Source organism: Bos indicus, chromosome 13 (genome assembly GCF_029378745.1).
Source record: "Bos indicus isolate NIAB-ARS_2022 breed Sahiwal x Tharparkar chromosome 13, NIAB-ARS_B.indTharparkar_mat_pri_1.0, whole genome shotgun sequence".
Classification (NCBI taxonomy): Eukaryota; Metazoa; Chordata; class Mammalia; order Artiodactyla; family Bovidae; genus Bos; species Bos indicus.
Window position 1 is genome coordinate 41,645,195 of NC_091772.1, and position 7,557 is coordinate 41,652,751.

General features: G+C 46.5%; 1 pseudogene; it reads right to left on the bottom strand.

Annotated features, from left to right (window-relative positions):
• Positions 1 to 5,048: 5,048 nt before the first annotated feature.
• LOC109567825 (proteasome subunit beta type-6 pseudogene) lies at positions 5,049 to 5,731 on the bottom strand (annotated as a pseudogene).
• Positions 5,732 to 7,557: the final 1,826 nt, after the last annotated feature.

Sequence of the window (7,557 nt, forward strand, 5' to 3'; positions counted from 1 at the left end):
TGGGCACAGTAAAGGACAGAAATTGTATGGACATAACAGAAGCAGATGATATTAAGAAGAGGTGGCAAGAATACACAGAAGAACTATCCAAAAAAATCTTCATGACCCAGATAACCATGATGAGGTGATCACTCACCTAGAGCCAGACATCCTGGAATGGGAAGTCAAATCAGCCTTAGGAAACATCACTACCAACAAAGCTAGTGGAGGTGATGGAATTCCAGTTGAGGTATTTCAAATCCTAAAAGATGATGCTATGAAAGTGCTGCACTCAATATGCCAGCAAACTTGAAAAAACTCAGCAGTGGTCACAGGACTGGAAAAGGTCAGTTTTCATTCCAATCCCAAAGAAGGGCAATGCCAAAGAATCTTCAAACTACCACACAGTTGCACTCATGTCACATGCTAGCAAAGTAATGCTCAAAATTCTCCAAACCAGCCTTCAATAGTACATGAACCTTCAACTTCCAGATGTTTAAGCTGGATTTAGAAAAGGCAGAGGAACCAGAGTCAAATTGCCAACATCCATTGGATCATCGAAAAACCAAGGGAGTTCCATCTGCTTCTACTTCTGCTTTATTGACTATGCCAAAGCCTTTGACTGTGTGGATCACAACAAACTGTGGAAAACTCTTCAAGAGATAGGAATACCAGGCCCCCCAAACTGATTCCTGAGAAATCTGTATGCAGGTCAAGAAGCAACAGTTAGAACTGGACATGGAACTACAGACTGGTTCCAAATTGGTAAAGGAGTACTTCAAGGTTGTATGTTGTCACCTTGCTTATTTAACTTATATACAGAGTACATCATGCAAAATGCCAGCCTGGATGAAGTGCAACCTGGAATCAAGACTGCTGGGAGAAATATAAATAACCTTAGATATGCAGATGACAGCACCCTTATGGCAGAAAGCGAAGAGGAACTAAACAGCCTCTTGATGAAAGTGAAAGAGGAGAGTGAAAAACCTGGCTTAAAACTCAACATTCAAAAAAACTATGATCATAGCAGCAGGTCCCATCACTTTATGGGCAATAGATGGGGAAACAATGGAAACAGTGAGAGGCTTTATTTCTGGGGGCTCCAAAATCACTGCAGATGGTGACTGCAGCCATGAAATTAAAAGATGCTTTCTCCTTGGATGAAAAGTTACGACCAACCTAGACAGCATATTAAAAAATAGAGACATTACTTGGCCAACAAAGGTCCACCTAGTCAAAGCTATGGTTTTTCCAGTAGTCATGTATGGATGTGAGAGTTGGACCATAAAGAAAGTTGAGCCCCAAAGAACTGATGCTTCTGAACTGTGGTGTTGGAGAAGACTCTTGAGAGTACTTTGGACAGCAAGGAAATTCAACCAGTCAATCCTAAAGGAAATCAATCCTGAATATTCCTTGGAGGACTGATGCAGAAGCTGAAATGCCAATACTTTGGCCACCTAATGTGAAGAACTGACTCATCAGGAAAGGACCCTGATGCTGGGAAGGACTGAAGGCGGGAGGAGAAGGGGATGACAGAGGATGAGATGGTTGGATAGCATCACTGACTCGATGGACATGAGTTTGAGCAAGCTCTGGGAGTTGGCAATGAACAGGGAAGCCTGGAGTACAGTAGTCCATGGGATCACAAAGAGTCGGACACAACTGAGTGACTGAACTGAACTGAACTTAGCCCTAAGCCATGCTCAGGTGGGCAGCCTTAGACCTTCAGTAGGTTTGCCAGGCACGTTCCCAGAAAGAGGCAGATTCTGGGGGCCTGTTCTCAGTGGGCCATCAGGCACCTGTTGGTGTGATTTTGGTGAAGGTAGAATTTCTCCAGCTGAAGTTGCTCAGCAGATATGCACACACACACACTCACAGACACACACACCGGAGAGACCAGTTTTTCCTTATAGTGACCAGGGGGACATCTAGTCTAAAGACAGTGCAGCCTCAGAGCTGCAGGAGGCCCAGAGTCTGGCATGGGGACTGCCTGGCCATGGGGGTTACTGAATGAATGAAGAGCTTCTGAGGTCAGCTCTGTCATAACCAGGAATGTTTCTCTCTCTCTCTCTCTTTTTTTTTTTTGTATGTGGATGGTTCTAACTTCTCATGCAGATATTGCATTTGGAAGAAGAAGCATTTTTTTTTATTTCTTAAAGCATTAAACTAGGGAAAAAATGCATTTAGAAAATGTAAACATACCTGCAAAAATGAATGCCTGTTTTATTCTTCTTCTGAAAAGGCCAACATAAAGGAAACTAATCTTGGGGAAAAGCAGAGAACAAAACCCCACAACCCTCTTGTGCGTCCTTCCTGTCGGGCTACCACTCCTATCTAAAATCTATCTTAAAAGACCCTTGGATTCAAGTCAATGTATGGCAAAACCAATACAATATTGTAAAGTAAAATAAATAAAATTTTTAAAAAAGAGTGGATAAATTAAAAAAAAAAAAAAAACCCTTGGAGGAGAGAGAAGGAGAGCGGGTACTGGGCGCTGTCCTAGAGAAGGGGAGGTAGGATGCCTGGCTAGTGCTGCTTCCCCATCCCTGGGCACCAAGCCCCCTTCACCACAAGTCAGCCAAGACAGAACCATCCAGGTGGGTTGGTAAATAGCAGATCTTCTGAGAAGGGTGCCTTTCATCTCTGCCCTGGAAATCCTCCCATCAGAGGATTATCATAGTTATGTATTTCTGGCCCCCTTCTCAGCAATTCTAAGTTTTTGAGGGGAGATGGACACAGAAGTTTTGAAGAAGTGCTCCCCCTGCCGCCACCACCGCCAGTGATTTTAATATGCATCTGGTACTAAGACCCGTTTAGGAGATGAGGGGAAACCCAGAGCTCTCACTGGGGAGGGTTCCTAGGCTGGAGGGTCCTTGACCACGATCTCTAAATTCAGCTCTCTTCCAGTTCCCAGGGGCATGAAGACTCAGAGCCAGATTGACCTGGCCCCCAGTGGATAAGATCTCAGGAAGGAAAACAAACATATTTCCTGTGGAAGCAAAACCTGTCTATTCAGGTGATCAACAAATAATCTTAAATTCTCTCATTTTTTTTTCCTTAAGAAATGAATAACATGGCCCTTCCCTGGTGGTCCAGTGGTTAAAACTCTGCACTCCCAAAGCAGGAGGTGGGGCTTTGACCCCTGGTCAGGAGGCACTAATGGTAAAGAACGTGTCTGCCAATACAGGAGACATAAGAGATGCAGGTTGGATCCCTGGGTCGGAAAGATCCCCTGGAGGAAGGCATGGCAACCCACTCCAGTACTCTTGCCTGGAGAATTGCATGCACAGAGCAGCCTGGCAGCCTGCAGTCCTAGGGTCACATAGAGTCGGATACAACAGAAGTCAGTTAGCAGCACATGCATATAGGCAACTAAGGTCCCACTTGCTGCATGTGGCACAGCGAAGCCAAAAGAAAGGAAAAAGAAATGACTCTGTGACAGCCATGAACCTCCCACCTCGCCACCTCCGGTATCTGCATTAGCCCTTGCCCGCACCCTGGCTGAAGCTTGGCTCCCCGCCTGCCCCGCCTCACTATTCCTGGCATCCCGCGTGCCGTCAGCCCAGGGGAGGGGAGGGATTTTTCAGCTCAGCCTTCCTGTGGGTGAGGCCCCCCCGGTTCTCTTCCAACAGAGCTGTGGCTCATCTCCACGTGTGAGTGCCAGTTCTCAGGTTTATCCTGATCTGTGGGGATGAGAAAGGAGGGGATTCAGGGCTCTAGCTACAAAGTTCCTTTCTTCCCCTACGTCACTCTGAGGGTCGCCTACCCTACCAGGACAGGGGCAGTGGCAGCCAGAGACAGTTACCCAACGAGTGAAAAGTAACTTAGATGAGGAACGGCAGAGCTGGAGGGACGTTCATTCTTAGACCTTCTCAGTGCTCACCGACTTAGAGCCACATCTGAAAACAACAGCAAAGAATAGAAGGGATTTGTCAAGATAAAGGGATGCCCTGCAAAAAGAAATAGGGTGATCCCGTCCAGAAATTTCCAGCTAGCTTTCCGGAAGGCCACCCCAGGACTAATCAGAGCGAGTAAGACAAGAGTAATAGATGCCTCTGTTTGCTAATGCCTGCCATTGCGAGGGACTGTGCTTCATCTTCATTATCTGATTTAAGATTTCAATGAATATATCAAGACAAGCAATGTTATTGTCTCCACTTTACAGATGAGGAAACCGAGGCTCCGAGAGGCTGGCTCCTTTGCCCAGAGTCACACAGTCACTAAATGCTAGCCATGGATTCCAACCCAAGTTGTTTTATTGGAGACTGTATGACCTCCAATATTAACTATCATTTCTTCATCAAAATATTTCCCTACTGGGCATCCTCACTGCCACCCTCCTGTCAACTCTTACCAGCTGTACCTGGGTCAGAATCCATTTTGCAGTGTAGGGTGCAGTGTTACCAAAACAGCCTGCTATTCAATACCCTTCTCTGTATCTATGGGGTAAAGCTCTGGGTGTATCACCTTCAAGCCCAGCACAATAATTCTCCAGGAAAATAGCCTAAGCAGGTACACATTCTTAACCCTGGCCTTTCTCTCCTGGGCTTCCTTCTCAAGTCCTCCCTTCTTGTTACTTATTGAGTCCCTACCTGTCCTTCCAGGGGGCCATGTGGGGTCATGACAGTCACGGATTCCGGAGTCAGCCAGACCCCAGTCATTCATTACCTCTGCAGTGGGGCTATGGTGTAACAAATGCGAGAGAGAACAGCAAAGGACCAGAAGATGCTTGGTATCCAATAAATCAGCATTTTGAAAACTGAGTCACATCTAAGGCATGGGTTGGGGCCAGAATTTTTATGTGTTGACTTGGACAGCATCCTTCCACATCCAGTCAAGCTCTTTTTCTTGTCGGAGTTTAAATGTTCCTCCTTTGCCTCCCCTCCCCAATCCCCTGAACTGAAATTCCTGGTTCCTTTCTCTCACTGTGTAGCATTTCCCTTTCCTGCAAATCCTTCAATTTGGCAACAAAATGAACTGCACATTCTTTATTTTTCCTCACTGACAAACTGTTTACTGAATTTTGTAGCAGTGTGGGGTATCTCTTTTGGATCTTAGAGTCTCAGGATTCAGAGTGGTGGCAATATGGACATGGTGAATTGGAGAATTTGGTCTCCCACGAGTACCTGCTGCTATACCCTTGATTCTGCAATGGCTGCCAGGTGGTCACCCCTCCACTGGAGCTGTCCTTCTCCATGGCCAACGAGAGAGCATTGGCAGTGAACTGCAAGCATTCTTCCTTGGTCACGCCTTCCCAGCAGGTAGCATCGACATAGTCATAGATATAGGAGCTCCCAGAGCCTGTGATGGCAAAGGCCTGTCATCATAACCACCATGGGCACCCCCTTCTTGGGGGTCCCAGCCAGCAGTGATGATTCCTGCCATCAGGCCTTCTTGGTATCAGGGACAAATCTCCTTAAGAAGGCTGGCCACGGTGTGTACCAGTGGAGGCTCATTCAGTTCAATGCTGCAGAAACCAAGCTGATAAGTGACTACGTCGGCTCCTGCCTGGGTATCAGCTGCTGAGCCTGAAGGGCAGCAGAAAATACAGTCGTGAATAGGGATCACCTTGGCAATGTAGGACTCAGTGGTTGTCCTGGAGCCTGCTCCTAGAACCACACCCCCATCAACTTACACAGCCGTGAGTGGTCCCTGTGGAAACTTCCTGGTTCTCCCAGTTGGGGGCGATGGCTTCAGGCCCCCAGGCTGGTGCCGGCCCAACTCCCGGAGCAGCTACTGAGGTGGCTGCCATCTTCTTCCTCCTGAATTGTACATTCTTGAAGTCAGCTTCTCAGGGTTTTTTTTGCTTTCTTGGACATTGTGCTAGGTACACAGTGGGGTAGTAAGACCATTCTGGACACTGACTCATCGAAACAGTTATTTTTGGACTCTGTTTAGAACAAGAGAAACTCCAGGTGACTGCAGCAGTGCTGGGTCTGAGCACTCCGGGGAAGGCTCAGATGCTTATTGCTAACGCAGGCCACCTGGACCTGTAGCATCTTCCACACCAGGGGTGAAAACCCGCCAGACCACACCCTGGCCTGGGAGCAGGGCCATTCACCTCGCTGTCTTTCATACGTGGGAACAGCTTGATTAATACAGGTGATAGGATATACCAAAGTGGTAATTTTCCAGCCAGTGGGGCAGCCCGAAGGACTGAATCTCAAATACTGAAAAACCGATTGACATTGGAAGATCAAAGCATTTAGTAGTTGCAAGAAGACATGTCAACAATGATGTCATCATTTGATCATAGCAGCCTTGGTGGATTTGATGGGATTCTGTGGCTGTCCTGGCATCAGAGACTTAGTGATGCTGAAGATGCTGCCTCCTGAAGGGGCAGAAGATCTCTGGAGAGAAGCAGAGTTACCCCCGAGAGCGTGGCCTGTGGGCTGAGTGACACTATGCTTCCTAACCGAGGTGTATTTCACTGAACTTTGGATGCCACGGGTTGTAAACCCATCAGTGTTTACGTGCACTGGAAAATAAACACTGACATCAGATTATCAGCCAAGATTTCATCAATGGTCAAGAATACGACATTACTATAAATACCGAAGCCTAAAACAGAAAGCATTCTTTGAATTTGCTAAAATAGTATATGGACTATTTTTTTAATTAAAGTAGCCATCTCCTTAAGCCAGACTTAGTAACATTCAAGTTTACTTTAAAATGTGAACTGAACTCACAGTACCATTTTCCATTTTTCAATGGCTGTAAGAAACACAGCTATTAAGGGCGATTTTGATCTTAAAAGAGACCTTCCTTCTCAATAATGTGGAAACTCCCTGGGGGGTTCCTGTGAAAATCATTATCACTCAGGGAGCAGATGAAGATTGAGCAGTGGGTCCCAGAGGAGCTGCTGATTAGAGACAATCAGTAAGGGAACAGGTCTATCCCGAAGTGTGGCTACCACACTCTGATTGTGTTACACTCTAAAGCGAATATACTGTAGTTTCTGCCAAAATCACAGAAGGCCATAAAATAGACAAAGAATCATTACCCCTGGGGAGTGAAGAAGGCAGGGTGTTTGCTGTCAAAGTATTTCCTTAAACTCGTGGCTCCCTCAGATTCTTCCAAAGCACATCCTCCTATCCATAATCACATTTAAATCTCATAAGTCTGACCAGAAAATCCACCTGGGAGACTTCTGCCTTGGGACTATTCATGTGGCCATGGACATTCAGAGAGGACGTTGCACACGGTCTGGACATGAAGCCTACCCAGAAGTCTTGGAATCACACAGGCACTTTCGAGAAGCTGTGTGAAATTCTGAATGACCATGACTTGTGTTTTTACAACTTGGTTTCTGAGGCCCGAAGGACTGAATCTCAAATACTGAAAAACCGATTGACATTGGAAGATCAAAGCATTTAGTAGTTGCAAGAAGACATGTCAACAATGATGTCATCATTTGATCATAGCAGCCTTGGTGGATTTGATGGGATTCTGTGGCTGTCCTGGCATCAGAGACTTAGCGATGCTGAAGATGCTGCCTCCTGAGTCTGCCTTCTGGTTCCTCAAAGGCAGCAGTGGCCCCTCGTCTGCCTGTGTCACTTCTACACTCAGGCCACTGCC